The sequence below is a fragment of the Macrobrachium nipponense genome, chromosome 4 (assembly GCF_015104395.2).
Source record: "Macrobrachium nipponense isolate FS-2020 chromosome 4, ASM1510439v2, whole genome shotgun sequence".
Taxonomy (NCBI): domain Eukaryota; kingdom Metazoa; phylum Arthropoda; class Malacostraca; order Decapoda; family Palaemonidae; genus Macrobrachium; species Macrobrachium nipponense.
Genome location: NC_061100.1, coordinates 122,740,512 through 122,763,236, shown reverse-complemented (window position 1 = coordinate 122,763,236; position 22,725 = coordinate 122,740,512). Strand labels below are relative to the sequence as shown.

Here is a 22,725-nt window from a genome sequence, read left to right as displayed (position 1 = left end):
AACATTAGTCCAAGCTCCCTGCTTGAGACAACTACCGCCTACGTGATCTGTAGCGTGTCTCATTGATTGTGTGTTCGTATGAAAACTATGTCATTGTATGTATGTTCATATGTTCGAACCTAACTGTCTGTCCCTTCATAACTTGTAACAGAGATGGTAGACAGCAGAAGAGAGTTAGCTATCGTCATTAGAAGACCTGTACCTCTTTACCTAAGCTTTATCATGTAGAGGAATAGATTAGCCATCATCATTGGCAGAAGCGATCAAGCTATCGTCATAGAAGACTTGTACGATCATACCTGATCTTCATCATGTAAAAAACAAACTTCAGAATATACTATTTTTATACCTTGTGTTTTCTACAAGAATCACCGAACCATGGAGTTTAACACATCGCGTAAAGATAATACCGACTTCGTAAGTGATCTACAAAACCCCAGACACTCCATTGAAGATGGAAGTGCATACCAACGACTTAGCGTATAGGATTATCGCTAGTCTAACATTACCTCATAGGGCGCCTTATCATACAAGGCACAAGCCCTAATATTGGTGGCCAGCGGACCAGAAGAAACTCTACAACGTCCTACGAAGAAAAAACAGAATAATAAATCATGAACGTCAACGACGACGAAAGCAGCAGATTCTTCAAGCAACCTAGTATCATCATTAGTGAGCGACTTCAGAAAACACAAGATTCGTCAAGCAACTTAGTATCATCGTTAGTGAATAACTTCAAGAAACAAAACGACGTGTCCTTTCCCTACGGCAACGGAAGCTTCGTCTCTCATTAGAATCATTCAAGAAAACATCGTTAGTGAGCGTTTCCGGCACTGCAAGAAACAAAACCGAACGCGTCTGCAGCATCGGATTTTCAAGGGCTCGAATCATCGAAACAACGCGCACGGGGGAAACTGAAGCCAAACCAGGTCGTCCGCTAAATAGAGGAGGAGGCCAAGGCCGTGTGTCGTTATCGGAACACCGTGACTTCCCACAAAAGCAAGCTAAGTACAATTTTTTATTCATTTGGAGTAACTATTTGAGTGTTTCCTTTGCAGGTTCGATTTCGTATTCCTGTGGCTGAAGTTACGAGACATTCTTAATCTTACTTTTTTACAGAAATTATCTATATCATTGAGATTTCGCTACTGCGAGTTTTTATCTTTGAGTGTCTGTTTCCAGAAGTTCTACTGAATATCATAATCATATACTATGTTAATTTTATCATTTTTGGGTGATTATTAATTCCCTTACGTAACAATCATATTAAACGTGAATATGCGTTTACGCAGTGGACGTCTGTATTTATACAGATGCATGGATAGGGTCGTTAGCACCGTAGTGATTAGCACACAAAAAACAAGTGGAACACCCCGTACAAATCTATATAAATTAGAGGTAACACTATTTCGGGTCATGACAATAAATGCTCCTTTGCAAGTCCCGATCGCAGTTTTAGCCTTGAGTTTTTTGAGTTATATAAAATATCGAACCTCATGACTCAACTTAACTTTAAAAATACGGCTGGATTGCAAGGAATAACATGTCTGTAAAAAACTTTCGTCAGGCTAAATGCGTGACCAGTATCCCTCATATTTCAAATTTTAAGCAAAGAATGAAGTACAACAGTTAATATTGAATACAGTAGAGATAACTTTGTCTTATTAGTAATCGCTCAGTTCCTAATAGTTCGTCATTCATTGCTGTATACGTAACCAGCAACATAATGCTAAAAACACCAATACGTTGTCGATGGTAATAAAGAGAAGGATCCTAATTATTACAAAAAGAAATAGAAACAGTAGCCTTTCAGAATCAAACAAGCAAACTCGGTTACTGTGTCCACCTAGTCAAGCGGTCAAGGTTAGTCAAAAACTGCCGAGTTTTCAAAGCGAGCAAATTCCACACAATAAGCGACTCTAGCAGAGTGGGTAAAAAAAGCGATGTTGGTTCATACATACCGAATCATTTTTCTTTTTGAATTAAAAAGGATTTTTCCCTATGAAACACACGACCGTATAAATAACAGAGCAGGTTTTTGCGTTTTTTTTTTTTTAATACATAAGTTATTATGAGTACTGGGTGGATTAAGCCCAACTGTACGCGCCGTAAAAATTAGAATATCTTGTTTTTTATTTCTTTAATACACGTAATATCTTGTATTTACGGACTCACCGTCTGTTGTTCGAACTTCCCTAATGAGAAGTCCGGATAAGCGAGCGCTTACAGATACCTCTATAGTTTATAAAAAACATTGATCTGTATGTAGTGAAATTGTAAGATCCATCTAGGGGTATACAAAATATTATCTTACATCCTGCAAAATAAGGCGTGTTTATCAAAGGAAAATCCTATAAAAACCTTCAAACATATTAAAATCCGTTTGAACAAAAATGAGACAGTTAATCAAATAATAACTTATATAAAGGAACTATAACATTTGTCTCATAAATCGTAACATTGTTCAAATGACCCAACAGAATTCTCCCACAACCGCAGTCGTACTTTGCACGCAAAAATCTCGAGAAGCATGCACCCTCGAATGTCTTAGTGCGTGTAAAAAGACTTTGCTGGGAAATGAAATTTTTTTTTTTAATCCTTCCCGACACTCTGAAATATAAACGATTTCCGCGAAACAAAGCCCTAAAAGTATACATATCGTGGATACAGAAAGTTATAAATATCGCATTTTTTATTGTCGCTAATTTTTAATCACGCCCAACCAGTCGTGGATGAATCTTCTCTGATAATCTATCTAAAGTAATATCCGTAAAGTCATTCAAGCAGAGGTGATTCAGCAGAAATTTTTTTTTATCTTTCACCTGAATACCAGGAAGTTTCTCCACTAGCGAGTGATCTCTGGGAGAAAAACGGATGTCATTGAAAACAAAATACGGTCTAAGGACAAACATAAAGCTATATACGTACCTTCGCATAGACTCTCAATGAAATTTCAAAATAGAGATAAATGACGGAGTTGAAAAATGTTAGTAATAGGAGTCATTAGGAAATCAAATAAGCCCATATAATTTTTTCCCTCAAACGTCATGCCATAAAAGATCGGACTTGGCGTATCTGCGTAGATTTTGTCTGTCGCTAAACAAGGAAACGACTTCCGATAGTTTCCAGTGCGATGTACCGACGACATCTTATCTCTGTTAGGTTAGAATAATTTTTTTTTCACCAACTTGGACTTACTTAAAGGCTTTTACCTGATACCATTACCTAAGTGATTGTACCTCATATACCGTTTTCAGCACACTCAGGGGGACATTATCAATTTTTACGTATGCCTCCGGCTTACGTTGCGCCCCAAATTACAATAGTGTTTGGAGACTTTTTAGGGGATAACCTACATGCCTATATGGATGATCTTGTAATCTTTTCTAATACCTTAGAAGTACATTCACATAAAGTAGAGCTAGTGCTACAGAGACAAAGACAAATAATCTCAGAGTAAAATATCTAAATGTGAGTTTTTTTAAAACCGACATGTTTATCTAGGTTTTTATGTGTCTGGTCAAGGTCTTAAAAGTAGTCCATGGTAAGGTGTCGGCTATTCATAACTTTCCGGTACTTATTAACGTAAAAGGGGGATACAGCACTTTTGCGCTGTAGTGGGTATTACAATCGTATGTAAATATGTAACTCTTCAATGATGACAGCTCCTTTAACAGATCTTACGAAGAAGAGCGTAGATTTATTATGGTCTAAAAACATCAACAGGCGTTTGATATCTTAAAAGCGGAAAATGCAGCTTACCTAACTTAAAAATCCCATGATGATAAATGAAATTTTTTTTTATTGCAACAGACGCCTCAGACCAAGGGTAAAGAGGGATACTACTTCAGTAATATGATAAACAGTTCTTCCCTATAGCTTTTTATTCACGTAAACTAAAGCCCTCTGAAAGTAAATATGCAGTAATAGGAAGGAAGGGCTAGGTTCTTTAAACCACTAGTACATTTTTTAAGTTCATAATCTATGGCTTTGCCTGATAAAGTCCTTACTGAACATGAGTCCTTTACCGAGTTTTTCAAAGGCTTTAATCACAGTCCAAAAGGAACTCGGTGACAAATGATCATTCAGGTCTTTGGAGCCAAGTTAAGATATCTACCTGGGAAAGCAATTATCATAGCTGACGCATTATCCCGCAATCCCGCACCATACAGCAAAGAACCATTAATTGGACTAAAAGATATAGAAACATCCGTACCTATTGTTAAAACCGTATCTAAACAAGAAAATTCCTTAACCCAAGAGATCGCGAGCATTGAATATCTGGGTCGGAGCGCAGAACTGTTACAAACTGAACAAAGCAAGCGTCAACAGACATAACCCAAACATACACACTTCGAGCAGAAACCCTAAAGCAAAGTATCTTAAGGTAATGTGACAGAATATGTAATCAAATGTTAATATTATATGTAGGTCTGTACGAGGAAAACCCGAAGAACACAGCAGATGACTAACGACCAGGTAGTAGTAATAATCTTTCTCATACCAATCGTCATAAACTGGTTGCATTCCGTCATCCAGGGGTTCCCTCCTTTTTCACAGAAAGCCAAATCACTGTTTTCTGGCCTACAATGCTTACAGATATAAAAAGCACATAACTAATTGTAACACGTGTCATGAAAACAAGGGAATATCTTCTAAGACCCCACCTGTCAGTTTAGGGGCCTATCCTGTGCCAAATCAATCCTTGAAAGAATATACGTAGAATTAATTAACAGAATTACGAGTCTGACAGAGGAATAAACACTTCTTAGTGTTAATAGTTCCTTGACACGTTATATAGAATTAATAGCACTAAAAACAAACACCGCAATTGAGTGCGTTACGAATATTTATGATGCTAAAATCAGAAATAAATATGGAATTCAACACATAATAATCTGTGACTCGGGTGGTGTAAATCAATAATAATCTCCTTAACACGTTGTGTGAATTCCTTTCCATTAAGAAAAACCAATAATATATTTTTTGATCACCCAGAGTCAATCGGTTTGGTAGAATAACGGATAATTAATAGGAAGTGTCAATGTCTTACGAGTTACAACTCGTGATGTTGGATCCGAACTGGATTATAGCGGTTCTCGCGGTTTTAAATACCTTTATCATATATATCTTGTATCTATAGAATTGATGCCGCAAGTAGCCTTATACGGTACGTCGCTAGAACACTTTTCCACATATCAAGCCAACCATTAATTTATCAAATATATATAATAATATAAATAAATAAATATAAATATAAATATAAAAAAAAAATAAATATGGATACAAGTGGAGTCAATATAATACACTCCGTAAGAAGTCGGAAGGGTTACAAATTATAATAAAAAAGGAATCACGATAATATCAATAAGCAAAACGTAACCATTAAATATCCAAAATATATATGCGTAAAGATTTGAACTCTAACTTAACGCTTTAGTAATGACAAATAAGCTAAAAGTTCAAACACATCCAAAATCTACTGACATATTGTCTGTCCCGGTGATTTATATTCGTAGTCAATGAAAAAAAAAAATTAATAAATAAATAACAAATAATAATAAAATAAAATAAATTAAAATAAAATAAAAGAGATTTTAAAGTCAGGAAGTCTAGAAGTGAAAATGTTATCTATGAAATAATCCTATATGAATCTTATACAGGGTTAATAATATATATGAATTTGTATGGAAACCTTTTCATATAGTTTGAATAAGGAATATTTATTTATCATGCCAACATGAAACTAATATATTGTTCAATTTTGTACTGTTGTTTTTTTTTTCAGACATTCTTCTCATGCGGGTGGAGAATTAAAACACTAAAATATCATTTGAAAATACTAAAGTCGTATCTCTTACAGCAAGTAACGTAACTCTTAGCTGGCTGAGAGGAATCTCCTGCCAAGTGACGACGTCATCATTGCCGTATCAGCATTTGTTCCTTTTAACCTCAATAATCTGCTTACACAGGCTTCATCTGTGTGTCGTCTCTGCTTGCAACAGCAGATTGACTGGAGAAAGGAATGCTCAGCTCATGAACTTCACATGTGGTTCATAGGTCACATGACAAGGCCCAGTCATAACATATTCTTATCCGTGTGTAATGCAAGTAGTTAAGGACTTGTAATCATTTTAAAATTAATGAACAATATAAGCAATAGAATTTCTATAACAACAAAAGAATTAATTTTTTTTTCTGAACCTCATAGACATTTAGAAGTATCAAGATATGTATATATGATTATTTACTTGCAACATTACCTATTACATTCAAGTAAAACATTCTGGGAAAATGTCACATTTTCTTGAAAAACCCAAAGTTTATTTAGAAATTAGTTACATCGTGGGTTTTTTTCGTTGCATCTCCTACCTATTAATAATGTTTTAAAAGTTAACCTCAGAGGATGCGCACGAGAAAATTGAATATGAAACTTTTGTTAGGGCACATAGAATCATGATTAATATTCTCTTTGACTCTTATGTTGCCTGGCAATCTTACAAATAGCTCCGTTTTCCACTTCTTTGTCTAGTAATTTACTACCAGTAATATCGAATTTTCTTTGGGATTTGTATTGATATCTGTTTATTTGTTTATAATTATGGATATTTTTACAGTCATCATAGACCTGGATAGTTCACTCATTGTTAATGCCATGGATAAAAAGTTTGTACAGCGGACTCTTTTGAATTCCAAAATATCAGCGAATTCATGTGGGTTAAGTCTGGTCTAAATGGCTCTCTTCCTCCCCTGTATTTGGATGTCGTCTGAATTTACTTTGCCCTTGTGACAAGTATAATTTAACTTGCAGGCTGATTAATGGAACCTGGTTACAGTATCCTGCAGTACGAAAGTTTCACATCGCAACTTCAAAAAATCGTTCGTCGCAGCGGACGACTACAGTCAAGCAACAACCGCCTACAATGTGAAAGGAATTTCATGGACTTCTCGACCGACACCGTATCTCGTCGTTAATCTCGTTTTGAATGCGGAACGCTCCGGCAGCTGTCGGAATCGACTACAATAAGGGACATCTTCCGACAATTACGACCCGAAGGATATTCAACTCTACTTTGCTGGCGAAGGACTCGTGCTGGGATGATCTATTCATCGCGATCGAATCGTGTAGCTTAGGATGCAGAGAATAAGTATGAGCGCAAAATAGAACGTTGGACCCGCCCAGGGCAAATTTTCCCCTTGTTTTAACCATTGAAAAAGGCCGTTTCAATTGGCTAAAGGTGGTTGTCTGGAACTGTGTAATGGACGAAAAGTTGTTCGAAAGCTAGTTAAAAGTGAAGTAGTATAACCTCGGTCATGTATCCTATATATCAAAGTATCATGTATCCTATATATAAATGATCATAAATAACAGAGTCGAAATATATCTTTGCGTGTACGCAATAGGAATCTCTTATATAAATGATCATAAATAACGGAATCGAAATATATCTTTGCGTGTACGCAATAGGAATCTATTTAATGTGCACATATATTAATCATATTATATATGAATCCATATACATATGTATAAACAAATCTGCAGTTATTTATGAGTTAGTATATGAATTACTAATCAGATATATAACATTTAGCATAAAAATCAACGAATCAATCAGCATAACCATTAATAATTTTATCAATTCATATATGAAATATTTTATCAGTTAAAATATGATTTTTATCATGTTAATCTTCATTCTATGCAATTATCAGAGTAAATTAGTATTTTCTGTAGCATAAGTATCTTAAAGAGATGAAGTGAAAAAACTGTATCATTATATATCACGTGATCACTATTATTTACCAATATCATTGTTTTATATTTTATTACTTGAATCAATTCATGTACACCATGAATTTTTATTTACTTATATATATATATATATATATATATATATATATATATATATATATATATATATATATATATATTCACATAGTGTCTGTATCACACTCCTATAAGTCAGATGCAATGTCAAGTTTGAGTAACTATTCAGTAGTTGGTTTTGGTAGCTGACCGAGCTAATGTAAGTGTTTACATAATAAAAATATGGAATGTTAGTCCATATATATAAAAGTCTAAAACTAAAGAGGTCAACCAGATTGCTTGCAGGAATGTGATCAGACTAGAGACGCTAAAGATGACGTATACAATAAGTATGTAAGCTAAGATAACATGCCGTCACCTGTAGTCATTCAATTGTTTATAACATTAGTCCGCAAGCTCCCTGCTTGAGACAACTACCCCGACCTATTATTCAAACGGCCTACGTGATCTGTAGCGTGTATCATTCGATTGTGTGTTCGTATGAAACTATGTCATCTGATAGTATGTTCATATGTTCGAACTACTGTCTGTTCCTTCATAACTTGTAACGGAGATGGTAGACAAGCAGAACAGAATTAGCTATCGTCATTAGAAGACCTGTACCTCTTTACCTAAGCTTTATCATGTAGAGGAATAGGATTAGCCATCATCATTGGCAGAAGCGATCAAGCTAATCGTCGATGAAGACTTGTTACCGAATCATACCTGATCTTCATCATGTAAAACTTCAGAAGAATATACTATTTTTTATACCTTGTGTTTTCTACAAGAACCTCACCGAACCATGAGTTTAACACATCGTCGTAAAGATAATACCGACTTCGTAAGTGATCTACAAAACCCCAGACACTCCATTGAAGATGGAAGTGCAATACCAACCGACTTAGCGTATAGATTATCGCTAGTCTAACATTACCTCATAGGGCGCCTTATCATACAAGGCACAAGCCCTAATATATATCATGTGATCACTATTATTTTACCAATATCATTGTTTTATATTTTATTACTTGAATCAATTCATGTACACCATGAATTTTTATTTACTTATATATATATATATTCACATAGTGTCTGTATCACACTCCTATAAGTCAAATGCAAGTCAAGTTTGAGTAATATTCAGTGGTTGGTTTTGGTAGCTGACCGAGCTAATGTAAGTGTTTACATAATAAAAATATGGAATGTTAGTCCATATATATAAAAGTCTAAAACTAAAGAGGTCAACCAGATTGCTTGCAGGAATGTGATCAGACTAGAGACGCTAAAGATGACGTATACAATAAGTATGTAGGCTAAGATAACATGCCGTCACCTGTAGTCATTCAATTGTTTATAAACATTAGTCCAAGCTCCTTGCTTGAGACAACTACCGCCTACGTGATCTGTAGCGTGTCTCATTTGATTGTGTGTTCGTATGAAACTATGTCATTGTATGTATGTTCATATGTTCGAACTACTGTCTGTCCCTTCATAACTTGTAACAGAGATGGTAGACAGGCAGAAGAGAGTTAGCTATCGTCATTAGAAGACCTGTACCTCTTTACCTAAGCTTTATCATGTAGAGGAATAGGATTAGCCATCATCATTGGCAGAAGCGATCAAGCTATCGTTATTAGAAGACTTGTACAATCATACCTGATCTTCACCATGTAAAACTTCAGAAGAATATATAATTTTTTATACTTAGTGTTTTCTACAAGAACCTCACCGAACCATGAGTTTTACCACATTCGTCGTAAAGATAATACCGACTTCGTAAGTGATCTACAAAACCCCAGACACTCCATTGAAGATGGAAGTGCAATACCAACCGACTTAGCGTATAGATTATCGCTAGTCTAACATTACCTCATAGGGCGCCTTATCATACAAGGCACAAGCCCTAATATATGTATTAGTCTCGGCCACCTTCTTGTCTCCAGGGAAACGTATTGCTTATCTCTTATGTAGGGAGGAACCCCAGTGGTCAAGTAGTTGTGTCTAGACCAAAAGAATAGTCTCGATTTGTCCGGACAACTGTCGCATATATATTATGTAGACAAGACGGGCGCTATCTTCTTTTATTTTCTATTTCTTCACCAAGACCATTGTACAAACAATGCAGTCTCCTGAGAGAAATGTATTGGCGAAGGGACAAAGGGATCCTTCTGAATAGCGGAATCTTAATTTTACATTCCAGGTGCCTGTATTATAAGTATTTTCTTTTTAGAACGCTACTGCTAAAGGCCAACAAAAATATGAAACTGTGGACAAATAGAAACAATCAAAACAATAAAATAGCTTTCACATTATTTGAGAGATAACGATCTATATTCATTATTATCCATATCTCGTGCAAAGAAAATAAAACTCGGGGAAAATCGCTCCCAGTTTTGGAAAATATCCAAAATGAATAAAACGGAATAGTTCCCCCATACGAAAGGTTTCTAAAAGTTCTGTATTAATTTAATAGCCTCATAAAAAAGTCAACACAAGAACCCAGATATTTCGATCAACAATGCTTCATCCCGGTCACAAGGAATGTAAGCATGAGCCAAGAAAGGTATGCCCATGGAATCTACTGGTATAGAATCAGGACGTTGATTGGTTTAAGAATGCCGGTGGTCTTTTGATGAAAGGGTTCCTCCGTTTGTGGTGGTTTTAGGTCTTGTTAGCTTCAGCCTAGGTCCAGGCTGGTAGGGATCGTTTCGAAACACTCGCTCAAGAACGAGGTTTAACACGAACGTGTCCGTGAACTTCAATTTGTGCTCTGGTCGTCCTTGTGACTTCCCGACATAAATTTTGTATATTACACGGGATCTTATAAAGACCGGCAGCAGATTTTATTTTAGAATTTAAATATGAATCCATCTACACTGACAGTTTTAGAGGAGTGAGAAATAAACATATAATCGGCCTTGAAGTGTCCAGTAACTTTTGATGTTTTCCACATAATGAAAATTAATTTTATTAACGTCAATGTGTTGCTGTCTCTAGCACATTTTATTTAGCTTTGTTCACACTCTTTTTTATAATATGATCTGGGTGGAGTAATGCTTTTTCAAGATACCTGTCGGGCATAACCTAAGCCCTTTGAAAAGCAGAAGGCAGCCAACCATGATCGTTACTTAAACATTATAATAACTTATATTAGGAAGTGGGTGTAGGAAACGGCTCAAATAGTATTCAGATCTACGATGAAGGGATATTCAGGTTGCTGTATAACGTTTAATATGTCTAGAAAAAGCAGTTTACCGAATATTTCTCATTCACTTTTGAATTCAATATTTGTCTCTTGCGCATTTTGTTTCTTTACAAAATTCTTTGAAAATGTTCCAAGCCGAGTTTTGAGGGTTTACTGGACAGTTTTGGATTTCGGTAAATAAACTATAGAGGGTAATTAAAAAAGATGTCAATTTCTTGGACTTATTAAAAATAATCGATCTCAGTCATCTCACCAATCTCTATAGTCCCTCACAAGTGCATGAGGCGGAGTCTGCCCACATCTCATAATACCCTGTAGGGGTGCATTCATATACTGTACGAGCTACCCAAAGTGACTGGCAGAATCGTCATCATCCTTCTTATGATCCCTCTCTTCCTTCTGTGTGAAAAGAAAAACACGCTGAAAGTTACGTAAAAAAAAAATCTATATTTAAACACCCTCTAAAACATTAAACTGCTTATAGTCGGGACCGGTCATCGATTGCCGATGTGGTCTTTTCTAAGTAAGACATTAAAGCCATATGAAGAGAAATTTTCAATTAGCATTTGTAAAACGTTAATATTCGTCAACCTTACATGACAACAACAGGTGCTCTTCCAATGATAACTTAAAAAAAAAAAATCGTCTGTAAATATGCTAACTCCTCTTCCTCTCCTGGCGACTTTCAGACACACGTAATATTTTGAACACATTTTGCCGTCCTCTAGATCTCAAAATGACTTTGTTAAAGTTACGTCTGGGTCTATAGTTTGGGAAATCTGAGTGACTCTTTTAGCAGACTGGATAACCCATTGCAAATACTGACCTTCAAAGAGTTTGTCTAGGCCCATGTCCCAAAGGCTTCATTATAATGACCGTCGCGTTGTATGTCGCAATAAGCGCTATACGATCTCGCTAAGGCCATCACGATGTATTTCGACCTTGAGCAATAGTACTCAATGGGTTTGTTTCATCGTATTACATTATATTGTATCGATTTGTCGACGTAGTGGGTCGTAGCTATGGTGAGAAACGAGGTGCTGAGAATCTGCATCGTCCCTTTGATGAAAAGGGAGTAAGACTGAAAACACGTTCCTAAACATACAAACACATGCACTTATACACATACCTGCGCGCGCGCACACATACACACACACACACACACACACATATATATATATATATAAATATATATATATCTATATATATATATATATATATATATCATACACCTTTGTGGTTCTTCTAGAGCTTACATTTGCCTAGTCACAAGCCATCAAAGTTGATCACATCCTCGGGCGCATTAACGAGTAAGTCGTCAGAATAGAACAAAAAGATTGAAGGCGGCTACCGTGAACTGTAAAATTTTCAAATAGCATTAAAGTGGTGGACTTAGGACCTTGGAGATTTCGGATAATAGGTAGTATGTAAAGTTGTATTAATCCAAATCCCTTTGACGCTCTCATCCTCTTGGAGAGACACTATTTGGCAGGGAAAAAAAAAAGATAAATAATGCTCAACAACATTTGTGATATATGTGTTTGTGAGAGAGAGAGAGAGAGAGAGAAATGGGGCCCTTCCTCTGTATGGATATAAATATTAGGACGAGTGGATGGCAACTCAGATATATAACCAAAACACATTTAGATTGTATCGCAATGAAAAGGGCCAGCGATTTACAGCGCAGTCTCATGACTAGGCATAAGAGTTCCACGAGTGAAAGGGAGAATACGAGTTCTTTTCCCGTCACATGGTGTCCAACGCGTATAAGGAGGCTGAAATAAGATAAGACGTTTATAGATAGATATCACTTTCACCCTGTTGACTTTGCTGGTCTTCGTCTTACCTTGCTTCTTTCTCAAAAATTTTCCTTTGTAACTCTTTATAGTCTATCCTTGTCCGTCTTCTTCTTCTCGCCATTATCTCGCTTCCTTTCTAACTTTGTTTTGTGATGCTGTCTCCATATCCGTCTTGTCTCTTTCTCTACGGAAGCAAATTCCAGTTAACTTCTTTAAATTCTCATAATAAGCCAAGCAAAAAGAATTCATTGACTTGTCACACTGTTATGTGTGATTATCACAGCACTGCGCCCCTTCGCATTCCAAAGCCAGAGGGGCTTTACCCCTTTCACTTATGCTAGAATCTCAACACTGAATGTTTATTACAATGTAGGTACAGGTACGCTGTGACAGTAATGGAACATCATGAAAGTCATTACACTCCCAAACCCAGTTCGCGATTTCCGATATTTCTAGCAGTTGTGTTAGTTGAAGTAATTGGCAGTGAAAAAGTGGTCCCATGTAAACTAAGGTGCGCCCCATTATATATATATATATATATATATATATATATATATATATATATATATATATATATGCATACATACATACATACAAGCGCACTGCATGCAATAACCATTCAAAATTTCAAAAGTACAAGTCCTGTTTCATACATAGATGGTCTGGTCCTCCAATTTTACGGGGTGCTCTCTGAGCAGAGCCCGTGCTGACACAAGGTCAGCTTAATAAAAACAACAACATCCTCCAACTACAGCTAAGACGAAGTAGCTATTTCAGGAAGGGAATGCAGGCCTGCCTCTCCTCAATTGCAGCAGGCCTCCAGAAAAGGACGCACGTGACATCCATTTATTACCACTTTGGTAATAAATGGATGTCACGTGCGTCCTTTTCTGGAGGCCTGCTGCAATTGAGGAGAGGCAGGCCTGCATTCCCTTCCTGAAATAGCTACTTCGTCTTAGCTGTAGTTGGAGGATGTTGTTGTTTTTTTATTAAGCTGACCTTGTGTCAGCACGGGCTCTTGCTCAGAGAGCACCCCGTAAAATTGGAGGACCAGACCATCTATGTATGAAACAGGACTTGTACTTTTGAAATTTTGAATGGTTATTGCATGCAGTGCGCTTGTATGTATGTATGTATGCATGATATGATATATATATTATATATATATATATATAATATATATATAATATAGTATATATATATATATATAGATATATATATATATATATATATATAAAATGGGGCGCACCTTAGTTACATGGGACCACTTTTTCACTGCCAATTACTTCAACTAACACAACTGCTAGAAATATCGGAAATCGCGAACTGGGTTTGGGAGTGTAATGACTTTCATGATGTTCCATTACTGTCACAGCGTACCTGTAACTACATTGTAATAAACAACATTCAGTGTTGAGATTCTAGCATAAGTGAAAGGGGTAAAGCCCCTCTGGCTTTGGAAAGCGAAGGGGCACAGTGCTGTGATAATCACACATAACAATGTGACAAGTCAATGAATTCTTTTTGCTTGGCTTATTATGAGAATTTAAAGAAGTTAACTGGAATTTGCTTCCGTAGAGAAAGAGACAAGACGGATATGGAGACAGCATCACAAAACAAAGTTAGAAAGGAAGCGAGATAATGGCGAGAAGGAGAAGACGGACAAGGATAGACTATAAAGAGTTACAAAGGAAAATTTTTGAGAAAGAAGCAAGGTAAGACGAAGTACCATGAGAAGGAATGAAAGAAGGAGGCCGGGAAGAAAATATATATAAGGAGAACGGAAGGAAGAGAGTAAAAGGATGAAAGAAAATGAAAAGACTAAAAGAAAAAGGAGGGCGAGATGGTGGGAAAGAAGGGAGAAGAAAATGGAGATAAGAAAGAGGGAATGAAAAAGATAAGACAGGGTCAAGAAGGCGAAGAAAAAGAAAGAGGAGAAAAAAGGAGGAGGATTAAGAAAGAAAAGAGAAAGAAGAAACATGTGTGTGAAAGAACAGAAGGATACAAGGAAGATAAGAAGAATGTGAAAGAAGGAACAGAGGTCGGAAAAATTTAGGACTAAAAATAGAGGGATAAAAAATGTAATAAGAAGGAATGAAGGAAGGGTAAATAGAAATGGGGAGGAAAATGAAGAAAAGGTTGGAAAGGACGAGGAGCTGGGAAGAGAGAGGGAGATGTGAAAGAGACAACAGGTAGGATGACAGAAATTGGGAGACGGAAGAAAGAGGATCAAAGATAAAAAGGACGATGATGAAGGCAATTTGAAAAAGAGGAGAAACTAAATGGAAAGGAGGAGAGCTTCATTCAAGGAAGACGGCGAAGAAAGGAAAAAGAAACTAAGTTCAGAAGGAAAGGAGAATGAATACTGAAAGAGTAAGGAAAGGTCCAGAAATGCGGAGAAGGACAAGGGAGTTAAGAAAAAGAGGAAAGGACAAGCAAGAATGAAAGAATGAAAAATTGAGAGGAGTTAGATCTGATTATCCTGGATCAACTCTTGTTTTTTTACCCTTTAACAACTAACCAGTTGGTATTCTTCTTCGCTTTGTTTACCTTGTAACTCTTTTCAACTGTTATAGTATCTCTTGTCCTCACCCCCTTTTTCGTACGATTTGTAAGAAGTGGAAAAACTTAAGGGAATCTCATGAAAAATTACAGAGGGCATTAGAAGAGTGGAAAGACCCGGACTTACTTTAATGACAGCGACGAGATAAGATAAGAATATGAGTCCAAAACATTAATCGCTGAATTTCACTAGGCCTTCATCGCTTGCCGTTGTTTACACATAAGACTACGATTGTAATTTGAGAGGGAAGAAAGCATTCCAGGCCTGTACTGAGGTGGGAGTCGGCGGGTGTTTTCAAAAATTTCTGGAAGTCCATATTTTCTGTGACATTCCTTTTCATTGCACTGTACTTACAAAGCAATAAGTAACAATCTTTTTTTTTTGTCTTTTGGCAAGTCTTTTTTTTATGAATTTTGTTATTAAACATTACTATCACTCTTTACTAGTAGGAAATACAAGATTCATAATAGGAACATGATATAAGTCACCAACTTTGTAAATGATTTTAACTACAGATCTGTTAACCAAAGTCAGTACTTTGAATAAAATCTAATGAGGTAGAAGGGCATAAACCCCATACCCAATGTTTCTTCTTAATATAACTAAAATAACATTTTCAAGCATTTCATCTTGTATATACTTATACACAATTACATTTACGGAAGAAATTGGTCCAGTTTTGGGTAAAATGATCCCCCCATATAAAAAAAACTCTGGGTACGGGCCTGCATTCATGTGATATATATATATATATATATATATATATATATATATACATATAAAGGTCACTAAAAAAAATCGTCCGTGGGCTAGATTAAAGATTTGATAGCAGCCACCCACACGTGGTCACAAGTAGCTGTGTTTGTCAGAAAACAATAAATTTTATTAGGAACAGAGAGGCATATACAAACGGATAGTACAGAACTGGCAAAATCCCGAAGGCTAGATTAAGGATTTAAGAGCGGCTAAACACACTATAAGTCAAAGCCAAGTTAATTCGAAAGGCAATACAAAGCGTATTGTTTATCGAATTAACTTGCCTTTGACCAGTGTGTTTGGCCGCTTTTAATTCTAAATCCAGCCTTTGGGATTTTGCTAACTCTGTAGTTGTCCCCGATTGTATATGCCTCTTCATTCTTAAAACAAAATGTAGCTATTGTTTTCTGACTGACATACCTGTGATCATAGATATATCTATGCCTGTGACCACGTGTGGGTGGCTGCTTTTAAATGTTTAATCTAGCACATGGGCGTTATTTATTTATTTATTTCCTTTTAGTGGCTTGGACCTTTTGTTAATCCAGTAATGTACCTTTATATATGCGTAACTGTGTGATGGGAAAATATTCCTTTAATTATTAGTGATTTATCTAGGAATTGATTCATCATCCTCCTCTAATATCTTTACTGTTGTAAGAGTGATTGGAACTGTGAAATGTTTTCGTTTTTGTTGTGGACACGAGTGCGTGGCATTGTAGCCAGTCTCTTGTTTAGTTTTTCTCTCAGTCTGAGTATGGGAAAGCTGCCCTGAATCTTTCGTCTGCATTTTGGTAACACTAAAAGACCATGTAAGGATCACGAACGCTTTCATGTGAGGAGGACGTCAACCAGTCCATCCTTCATTTTGGCTATTTTACCAAATTGTTAATACAAATGATTATCTATCCCTTGCAAGGGATCTAGTCCAGGAGTTCTGAAGACTATAATTATAGGTAAATTAACCAAGTCCAGGAGACTGACAACAGTGCATATGTATACCAGTAGTCTTATTAAACTCGTATCTTAATGTCATGGTGAGGGAGAAATCCTCCCGTGACAACTGTACTGTGTTTCTCAGTGTTCCCGAATCCGATCAGTCTTGCCTTTAGTAAAGGGTCGTTAACATAAAAATCGCAGGCAGATCTCGTTTTTCATTTCCCTCCATTTACACACACACACACATATATAAATATATATATATTATATATATATATATATATATTCATATATATATATATATATAATCTAATATATCTATATATATATAGATATATATATATCTATAGTATGTATATATATATATATATATATATACATATATATATATATATATATATATATATATATATATATATACTATATACTATATATGCACACATGCTCTTGCCCCTCTTAAACCTTAATTGTAGTTTTATATTATGTAAACCACGCCAAGCGATAAAGGCCTATCATGTGAAATTCAGCAATTAATGTTTTTTACTCATATCCTTATCTCACTTCACAGCTACCATCAAATTAGGTCTGGTTTTTTCCACTCTTCTGGTGTCTGTAATTTTCCATGAGATCCTCTTAAGTTTTTGCACTTCTTACAAGCCGTTTCATGACGTGTTCCGAAAGCTTACTATTCAGCACTGCAAGAAAATTCGCAATTTTCATTTTTTAAAAAATAGGGTCATGGAAGGCTGCTTGCATACAATTATCGTACTTCACTTTCTTGTTCGTTTTATTTAGATGTTTGCACATAATTTATGGTAAATAGAATGCCTTTCTCAGAATTAAGTTTTATTGGATGCATTTTTAACTTTCTTCTTGTAGTTAACGGTTCTTGTTTACAGTAACTACAGTGTTGACTGGAGATCAAGTCGCCGACCACTTTTTAAACGATTCCTGATTCGTGACTCCATAGATCCGTGCGAAACTGCGAACAGTCATTAACGTTGCAGTATCTTACCCTAAAAAAGGTACGTTGAATTAATTGTGTTATATTAATTAAGTTTGTTAGATATCTAAAGTATTTAAGGGATGAAGCAGATGGTTAGGCTAAGTCGTGGGTGTTGGTGTAGGCGGCAAATCTAGGTAATAGGCTAGCTACCTAACACGTGTCGGGTATTTAACTATTTGGAAATTAGCCTACAGTTTCCTACCTATAAAGGGTTTTTGGGTTGCTTAAGTAGTATTAAGAATTTACTGTTATTTTTGGGGGTGGACAGTCATAGAATAAACAACCGCAGACGATCCATCGTCATCATGCTGGCCAGGCCTTATTCACTCGATATTTAATTGGTGAAAGAAGAATACAATTACAACTTTAAGCATACCATTCTAAAGATTGAAGTTTCGTCAACATAATGTGATATATGAAAGCCCCATACGAACTAAAATACCTAAGCATTGTGAGCTCTTCGTCTATGATTTCAAGGCAGTTTTGAAATCCACTTGGCGGGCCGTTCTAACAATGGACAATCTACCATCTTTCCCAGCCTTCATTTGAACAATGTTAGCATTTAATATGTAACATTTGTTGATCTTGCTCAAGATTGCAGATGTAATCGGCACAATAAAACAACATTTGGTAAATTTTTAGTTTCAGCCAAATTTGGAAAAATGCAATAAAAATATATTTGTTGCATCAGAAATAGTGTGGTTTCAATGAATTTAACGTTTATTTTGACTGCAAACCAACCGATTTAGAGATTTACTATGTATACCCTAGTTCATCCCACCAATTATGGGGGACACCCTTTGGGAACCGGGGTTTTGGGTGGGGGAAGGGGGGGAGGGTGTTGGGGCATTGAATGATATTTGCAATAAATGAATAATTAATGTTCCAGCACCCCTCCCCCATACCCCTAACTAGGCCTACCGGGGGAGGGGGGTAGGGCCCCCAGCGACCCCCCCTTAAAGCCACAGTAATTTTCAGGGCACCACAGAACCTACCAAACCCACCTAACCTAACCTAGGGGCCCTGTCCCCCCTAACCTAGGCCTAACGGGGGCTCCGCCCCCCTGCGACCCCCCCTTAAGGCCACAGTGATTTTTGCGGGCACTACCGAACCTAATACAACCACCTAACCTTACCGCCCTAGGGCCCTGTAGCCCCTACCTAGGCCTAGCGGGGGGGCTCTGCCCCCCTGCGACCCCCCCTTAAAGGCCACAGTGATTTTTCGGGGCACTACCGACCTAATACAACCACTAACCTTACTAGGGCCCGCTGTACCCCTCCTAGAGGCCTAGCGGGGGTGGGGGCTCCGCCCCCCTGCGACCCCCCGCCACCCCCCCCTTAAGGCCACTACCTAACATCCATCAAACCAAATCCAAAGTGATGGTACTGCTGTATACATCGTTATACTACCACCATTATAATATACTCTATAAATTAATGAGCTTACCTTAAACTGTTGGTTGATAAAAATGTGCTGGTGCTTTTGAGGGAAAACGTGAAGCCGTTGCAAGGTTCCCTGACATGCAACTTAAAGTAGGAAGTGGCCAGGTACCCGACGACCACATTGCACTGCAACAATCGTAGGAAATCGAAGGTCTGTCAAAATTAATGCCAGAAGGGCCAGCCACTACCTCTGCCATAGGTACAGGAAGACAAAATGCCGTTTTTTGCTTCATTATTCGAGTATTCAGTCAAACAAGGTACCAGTGGACACTAGCAGGTAACTGTATTACTCCCGCTGAAATGCTAGTGAGAACTTAGTTTTCGACTCAAGTCATTCGTAATTGGTTATGAACCCATGACGTCATAACGATGTCACACCTCTCAGCCAATAATGAGTAACTGGAACTGCTTTTGTTTGCGTAAGAAAGTAAGTTAGAGGGCTCATTAAAAGTAAAACATTACCGTAGAGGAAACACCTCTCCCGACTTAGGAAAAATTCGAGGTAAAAACTTAATCTTTTTTTTTCTCTGTAAGTATGCATTAGCGACAATAATGTATTGAGAAGAAGTGTTTTGTTATCACGTGCTTTACTCGGGAAAAATATCAATATAATAGATTTCCCATAATGGTTGAAACTAAAATATTACCCAACATTTTGTTGCCTATATTAGCTAGTGGAAGTATTTAACTTTAAGCACAGGATATTGGTACGGCAGCCGTATCCTGATCGCGGTAGATATTGGTAAGGCAGTGAATTGTGCATGCGTTAATTTCAGACTTTCTGCCGGACAAATAACATAGGCTAGTGTGGTATGGCAGATTCTGTCAGTGGTGCCGTATTGCGCTCTTGACTTGCTGTAGGTACGGCAGTTAGCTGTGTCCGTTTACCAGTTTGATCTTACTGTATTATGTGACCAGAGTTCGGCTTTTAGGCGGGACAATCCCGCTTTTTGAACATCTGTTCCCCCCCCCTTTTTTTTTGCTTTGCTTTTGTGAATTTTGTCCCTCTTTTTTGTGCTACAAAAACAAAACTATCCCAATTTTAATGGAATGGTGCTGAAATTTTGTTAAATTTTGCCATTTCACCAGCTGGAAAATTCTATTGTCTTCTCCGACAGCTGCAATACCCAATGAAGTGAATTAAAAGAATATTGTAAAGTGTATAAAGGCGGCCCTTTGCAACTGCCAATGTCGGGCAGAATAAAGGGCCGAGAAAGTCATCAAAGGTACCTATGATGGTAATGTATATATTTATAAATAATCCTCTTTGAATCTCCTCTTCGGAGTTCTTTTCAGAGCCGTTTTGATCGTTCGTGACCTACGTATTTACAATTTTTGAAAGTTTGAGTCGTCTTAGATGTCTATGGCTTTTTTCAGCTCGTTAAAACCTGAAAACATCAGTTTTTCGGTGAAAACTAATGTATTATGCCGCGGTTCATGCCGTTCCGTTGCCATTTTTCTTGTTGTCACTGATATTCCTGAGGCGATAAACAAGGGTTCATGCATGCGCGCTTCACTGCCATACCAATATCTACCGCGATCGGGGTACGGCTGCCATACCAATATCCAGTTCGTTAACTTTTTATTCCCGGGGTCATGGTTTGAACTGAATTCATTTTTACCTTATAATCAGTGGTTTTATTCTTACTGCCATCACAACTGAAACTCCACAGTGGTCTTAATTCACTCCTAATTGCGGTTTAACCACGTTGCTGTTCCTGGTTCCTACGCACTCACTCCGCAAACACAGTTACGAGCAGCAGACGACTACATGTTATGAGGTGCAAAGCTTTATTCCCTTAATTGTTTACTTTCATCATTATTTAGTTTAACTTTACTTCAAAATGTTTATTTAATTCATGTCTATTATCCGTTTTATGCAACCAAATTAACCCCGAAAAATTACAGATAGGGTAGAATATCACGACATGCCAACCCTCATCACTGTGGACGGGTCTTATTCACTCGATATTTAATTGGTGAAACATGAATACAATTGCAACTCTAAGCATACCATTTAAAAGACTGAAGTTTCGTCAACATATTGTGATATATGAAAGCCCCATACGAACTAAAATAAGCATGTGAGCTCTTCGTAAAATATGTTTTCAAGGCAGTTTTGAAATCCAATATGGCGGCTACATTTTGCATGGACGGTTCTCATCAGTGACGGCCACCATCTTTCCCCAGCCTTCCCAGCACTCATTTGAACAATGTTAGCGTATGTATGTAACGTTTATTGATCTTACTCAAGATTGCAGTTGTAATCAGCACAATAAAACAACATTTTGTTGCCTATATTAGTGAAAGTATGAAACTTGTTATTCCCGGGGTTATGGTTTGAACTGAATTCATTCTTACCTTGTAATCGGCGGTTTTTATCCTTACTGCCATCACAACTGAAACTCCACAGTGCTTATTTGATTGTTATTATACACATTTTGGTCTCAGTTCACTCCACATTGCACTTTAAACCCGTTGCTGTTCCTGGTTTCTAAGCGCGCGCGCCATAAACACAATTACGAACAGCAGACGACGACAGACGAGAAACGAAACGCAAAGTTTTTATTCCCTAAACTGTTTACTTTAACTCGTTATTTAGTTTAAATTTACTTTGTTATTTAAAAATTTTGATTTAATTTATGTATATTATCCCTTTTTTACAACCAAATTACCCCGAAAAAATTGACAGATATTTCTAAAGTAGATAAAATCAAATGTTTCTAACGTTTTCGTACATCTGGCTGCCGAAAACCATAGAGGAACGAATACGGAAAAGTGCAGAGGAACGACTACGTTTTTTTTTTTTTTTTTTTTTTTTTTTTTTTTTTTGCTTTTTGTTTTTGCTAGCACTTTTCATTGATTTCAGTCTTTATTAGTATTTTGAATTTCTTTAATAATCGTATGCCAGAAATAAATGTAACCTTTAATGTTGTTTTGCATGCTTAATGTTTGCATGCTAAGAATGGCAAAATCATCGTTGCCACATTAGTGGAGGCTTCACACATACGCCGTTCCATTATTATAAACTGTTTCCATGAATTCTAGTTGTCATAGTAATGCAATAATGATAAAATTGCTTTAATATTTATGTATATATACTTCCAATACATAGCCTAATTTCACCAATTTCAACGTTTTGTGTGTAGTCTTATACCCAGTTTGGAGGGTCAACACATACCGAATGGCACAGAGAGAGAGAGAG

The 22,725-nt window shown here is 36.8% G+C and overlaps 1 protein-coding gene across 4 annotated transcripts in view; it reads left to right on the top strand.

Moving 5' to 3' along the window:
• The first annotated feature begins 17,965 nt into the window (after positions 1–17,965).
• Positions 17,966–22,725, top strand: part of LOC135211721 (uncharacterized) — a 290,983-nt gene continuing 286,223 nt past the window's right edge. For all 4 annotated transcript variants that reach the window (XM_064244966.1, XM_064244964.1, XM_064244965.1 and 1 more), the window contains exon 1: positions 17,966–18,097. The gene's annotated coding sequence lies outside the window, so the exon portion shown is untranslated. The remainder of the gene's footprint in view (positions 18,098–22,725) is intronic.